This window comes from Lycium ferocissimum, unplaced genomic scaffold (assembly GCF_029784015.1).
Source record: "Lycium ferocissimum isolate CSIRO_LF1 unplaced genomic scaffold, AGI_CSIRO_Lferr_CH_V1 ctg28699, whole genome shotgun sequence".
Classification (NCBI taxonomy): domain Eukaryota; kingdom Viridiplantae; phylum Streptophyta; class Magnoliopsida; order Solanales; family Solanaceae; genus Lycium; species Lycium ferocissimum.
In genome coordinates, this window is record NW_026724415.1 from 1 (window position 1) to 5,868 (window position 5,868).

At 43.6% G+C, this 5,868-nt stretch overlaps 1 non-coding gene across 1 annotated transcript; it reads right to left on the reverse strand.

Annotated features, from left to right (window-relative positions):
- Positions 1-1,402: 1,402 nt before the first annotated feature.
- On the reverse strand, positions 1,403-1,509 carry LOC132043828 (small nucleolar RNA R71). The gene has a single exon (XR_009411940.1). It is a non-coding gene; the product is annotated as a small nucleolar RNA R71 (small nucleolar RNA).
- Positions 1,510-5,868: the final 4,359 nt, after the last annotated feature.

Consider the following 5,868-nt stretch of genomic DNA (forward strand, 5'->3'; position numbering starts at 1 on the left):
GTCGGCTAGCTTGTCTAGGGTTCTAGGGTGTTGATTTCGTGAGCTAAACATAGATAAGTGAATCCATTGATTGTCTTCATTCATAACTGTTCTTATTGCTTGCATTAAACTGCCGCTTAATGTTAGATCATAGGTTTAATCTGATCATTAAAAGTGTAATAGGTTGCTAGATCTGTTTTGAATGAGCATTGCATCCCTAATCAGCGAAAGTAGATATTAGGGTGTTCTGTGAACCTATCGGACTTGATCTCTATTGCTTGCGATCGCTTCTCACCTCAACGACAGTTAGACGGTGAGATCGATCAGCATAGGGAGCAGTACCACGACAGTGGACTGTTCTACTTGAGTGATCCGAGTTCTAGACTGTTCTTATTAGCACTTGAATAATTGTTTAGCTCACAAGTATTAGCACCCGATGAAGTAACCCTAGGCTGGCTTCTCTTTAAATTGAATTCTACTCTTTGCAATCATTTACTTTACTTGCTTGTTACTTAAATCAAAACCCCATATTGTCTTAGCTTAATTTTGATCCCATAGAAATAAAGTGTAAGAGTTGGTCTCTGTGGATTCGATCCTAAAGTGCTACATCGACATACCATTCGATTGTGGTAGTGTGCACATTAGGTTAATTGGTGTGCGTGAACACGAATATCAATTTGGCGCCGTTGCCGGGGACCATCTTTTTACCTTTATTTTTCGGTTATTTATTTAGTCTAAGACCTCTAACTTGCTCTTTTCTCTTTGTTGCAGGAGATCGCAAGGTTTAGAAAATCGGAACAGACAACAGCCAAGGCCTACTGACACCACCATGGGTGATCACGGTCATCAGGATGATCTCGCTGCAGCAATGCAACTGATGCAACAGCAGATGCTTCAGATGCAGCAGACCATCCAAGCTCAGCAAGCAGCTGCAGAACAATCTGCTCAACAGGCTGCTCTCGCGCGGCAGGAACAATCCGCGCTTTCAAAGCGCGGGTTTATTTTCCTTTATTTTTTTAAATCCAATGATTTTCATATATTTGTTTTTTTCCATCTTTCTTTATCGGGGAAAAGAAACCTTCCGCGGAACATTCCTACTACGCGCTCTGCCATTGTTCCTCCACTCTGCACCAGGCAGGACTTCGAGATCAAGCCTGCTCTGATTGATCTGGTGCAAAGAAAAGTGTTCTCTGGTCTCTCTGCAGAAATTCCAATGGAGCATATTGAGAATTTCGAAAAAGTCTGCAGTTTTACTCGTGCGAATGGTGTGCCACCAGACTACATCAAGTGCATGCTATTCCCATTCTCTCTTGATGGAAAAGCTGCACGGTGGTTGAACTCCCTCCCTACCGGCTCTCTCACTTCATGGGAACAGGTCCGATCAGCGTTCCTCAACCATTTCTACTCTAAGGCGAGAACAGCTGCATTGAGGAACAAGATCACTTCATTCAGACAGCTCCATGATGAGCCTTTTTGTGACGCATGGGAGCGCTTCAATGACTACCAGAGAGAATGCCCTCACCATGGATTTGATGATGATTACCTCCTGGGCATTTTCTATGATGGGGTGGACTGGAAATACCAAGGTGCTCTAAACTCTTCGAGCAATGGAGACTTCATGACTCAGACCACTGATGGAGCGCTCAAGCTGATTGAGAACATGGCAGCTAGCTCAGCCAATGAGAATCAGGAGAGCAACCGCTCCAAGAAAGGGAACAGTGTACACACCCAGAAAATTGATGAGCTAACAGCTAAGGTCGATCAGCTACTGCAGAACAACCAGGCACAAGGATCTGGGTATCAGAACACCATCCCGCAGAGCAATCAGCAAGTTGTTCCAGCCGCGAGTGCTCCGACTGCAGGGAACAGTCCGCCAGATGATCTGAAAAATCTGAACATTATGATGCAGCAGATGCTCCAGAGCCAGCAACTTCAGGTCAAGGCACTGAATCAGGTTACCACAGACATCAACACCAGGATGGACAGCATGTTCACCGAGCTGAATTCAAAATATGATACTGTGAGCAACCACATAAAGAAGATTGATGTTCAGCTTGCTCAAACTGCTGCTTGTTAAAAGGCAGCAAGAGATCATTCGTGGAAAGAGTGTGATGAATCCTAGGGTTGAGCACTGTAATGCAACCGAGCAGAGACGTGAGAAATCTGAGGAAAAACAAGCGGAACAACTGTTCGCTGAGACTGTTCTGGGCGCAGAACGAGAGAACGAGTAATCACTTGCTAAGAGTGACTAGACTGCTGACTGCTCCCGAGCTGCTCCCGCGACTGCTCCCGCGACTGCTCCCGCGACTGCTCCCGCTCCCGACGGATCTACTGATATTCCACCAGTGCGAGTCTATGTTCCTAAGGTTCCCTATCCGATTCCACCTAGACACCTGAAGGTGTTGCCTAAGGTTGATGACCCTGGAAAATTTGCTTTTCCATGTTCCATTCTTTGGAGTAGAATTTGAGGAAGCTCTTTGTGACTCTGGATCTTGTGTGAATCTTGTCTCAAAGGCGATTGTAGACAAGTTGGGCATTGCTGATGTTGAGCCTTCTCAGGTGACTCTGACTTTTGCAAACTCTTCCAGAGCAGTTCCTTATGGCACCATTCGCAACCTTCCTGTCCAAGTTGGGGACTGTGTTCTCCATACTGAATTTCAGGTTGTTGAGATGAACAAGGATCATGAGATGCCTTTGATCTTAGGAAGGACATTTATGGCTACAGTGGGAGCAATCGTTGATATGCCTAATAAGAGAGTCTCCTTCTCCCACATCAACAAGAATGTCTTCTATCAGGCTGTTCCCACTAGATTTCAGAAACTACACGCCTCTTGCATCTCGGTGTTCGGTGGAGAAAAGTGAAGGTTGTTCCAAGGAAGGAGCTTGGTAAAAACGGTGAGTTCAAGGAAGTTCTGAATGGAGATCCTCACAATGACACCAAGAAACTCAGTGGGAATGCAAGGGTGAAAGAGAAAGTCCAGAAGAAAAGGGTCAAAGGAGATCCTACTATGACTTTGATACCTCATGTGTGATGAGAAATCCATTGAGTATGAGGTAAAGTGCAAGGGTACCTCTAAACCTTTCTCTAAAGTCAGAGTTATTCTCACTGATGAGCTGAAAGAGAAAGGAGAAGCTGCTGTGAAAGGGTTGTTGAGCAGAGTTTTGAAGCTGAACATGTCTGATTGTGGAGCTTGTTTTGGAACAAGCCCTCATGCTCAACCCGACTGATCCCTGTCACCAAGTCAAGCTAGTGACTTTAACCAAGCGCTTGGTGGGAGGCAACCCACTGGTAAGTGTAAATATAACTTGGTTTTGTTTTTGTTTGCTTATTTTCGTTTTAGTTTATTGAGTTTCAGGTCAAAAAGCAGAAAAATTCGAGATACTTCGAAAAATTCTGGGTTGCAGAAACGGAGCTCCCTGTTCTGCAGGAGCCAAGAACAACCGCCCAGGTGAAAATCTGGCGACGAACACCCAGAATTTTTCGGAGCACCCGCTCCAGGTAAGTATCTCGACCAAAAAAAAAAATTGTAAATTTTTGTTTTCACCTTCTCTCTCTGATTTATTTTCACACCGAGACGTTGTGAAGTAAGTGGGGAGGGTCTTCGTCGTTTACTAACTCGTTTCTTTCTTTTGTTTTTCTTTTGAGTCAGTTTGAGTCAGTTTTTAGGATCGAGTCAGTCAAAGTTTTGTGGGAATTAGGACCTTATTCTGTGTTGATCACTAACCACCTCGTGCTTTAGTTGTCTTATTCAGTGACCTTAGCAGTGGCGAAAGACACACATGTGGACCTGGAACACCCTGACATATCTCACTTGATTCTCCAGAAGTTCTCAGCCGATCAGGTTACACTGGGTAGACTTAACTCCAAATAACTTGAACCTAATCTTGACTGAAATTCTTCTTGTTATGGGCACTAGATCAGGGAAACGAGAACTACACTCAGGACTTCTTATTCTTTCTATCCATCTTGTTGTTCCTGAGTGGCTAGCTCATCTTTAGCTAGTTCCCACCCTGAACCTTAGCCTTTATTCCACCTTCATGCATTTGTTTTTCAGTGTTATATGTGCAGATATGTGCAAAAAGGTCGGAGAGGAAAGGATCGACGCAGCCTCTTACTCGTTTAATGCTATAGATTCAATCGAAGGAGAACAAGCAGATTAAGGGAGCAACCGCTCCATAACCAATGAGCTGTGCAAGAACATGGGTGGAGAACCAGAATGATTTGAATCAGAACCACCAGTGGCAATCCTTGACATCACATGTTACCTCCTTCTTCGTCACCTCACCATCTCTTTTTGTTTGTAAAAAAAAAAAAAAAAAAAAAAAAAAAAAATCTATCTTTTATTTTATTTAGCATATGGTGATGGAGAAAGAATTCAGGATACATGAGCCACTGGAAAGGTCGAGCAGAAGAGTGGGTATCAATATGAAGGGATGAGGAGCAGACAGATGAGCGGAGCAGTCTGATGATTGTTCCCGAACGAAAAGAACAGTCGCTCCTGAGATAGCAAAACGAGTAAGGGGCTGTGGACATCAATGGAGCCGTCCTCTCACGACTATTTTGCGCGATATCCTGCATCCACTACGAAAAGTTGGTAGCCCCTAAACACTCTTTAGCTCCACCATAAAATTAGCCTGTTCCACACCTAGCCCGTCTACCCTGAATAGTGCCTGTGATGAGAAGCTCACGCTGCTCTTAAATGAATGTAGGGAGTTCTGTCTCGATAGTGTTGCTTTTTCAGGTTTGAGATGTAGAGTATGGAGCCGATTTTCGAACAGCAGTCAGTGGGGTTCTGGTAAGGGTGTGTTGTCCTAGTTTACTGCTTGTATGGTTCAGAGATTCGTGGTTAAGGTATGGTTGCTGAGAATAGGAGAGTTCCCACACTTTCAAACCTTTCTCCCTGTTCTTGATACTTGGTCTTGTTCGAGGACAAACAAGGATCTAAGTCTGGGGGAATTGATATATGGTGTTTTATACATCATTGTATATATGTTTTCTAATTGGTTTTCAAGTCTTTATCGAGTCTTTCTAGTCCTTTTCGAGTCATTACAGGTCTGGAGTTGCACTGGATGGGAGATGGACCTGCTGGAACAAAAGAAGCAGAAAACAGTGCAGTTTGGTGATTTTCACGCAGAACAGTCTGATGACTGTTCCCGATCAAGCGGAACAAGCAGACGGAGTGATCCCGCGGTTGTTCCCGACGAATAAGGAAAATACAACATCTCGGGATTTGCCCTAATTATCCTCTTTTTCTCTCTGGCCGCCTGTGGCTTTTGATATAACTTCTTTTTCTATTTTTCTACATCATTCTACGCTACTTTTCATAAGAAACCATTGGAGACTTTGAGCTTTTTATTGGATTTGCTTATTTGTAAAGGAGAAGGATATCTCTCATCTCTCTCCATAGAGAAGATCCGAACCCTATCTCTTTGTTTTATGTTATTTTATGCAGTATTATTCAGTATGATGTCTTGTGTTCTCTTGTGTCATGGCTGAGTAGTCGGCTAGCTTGTCTAGGGTTCTAGGGTGTTGATTTCGTGAGCTAAACATAGATAAGTGAATCACTTGATTGTCTTCATTCATAACTGTTCTTATTGCTTGCATTAAACTGGCCGCTTAATGTTAGATCATAGGTTTAACCTGTTCATTAACCGTGTAATAGGTTGCTAGATCTGTTTTGAATGAGCATTGCATCCCTAATCAGCGAAAGTAGATATTAGGGTGTTTTGTGAACCTATCGGACTTGATCTCTATTGCTTGCCTTCGCTTCTCACCTCAACGACAGTTAGACGGTGAGATCGATCAGCATAGGGAACAGTACCACGGCAATGGACTGTTCTACTTGAGTGATCCGAGTTCTAGACTGTTCTTATTAGCACTTGAATAAT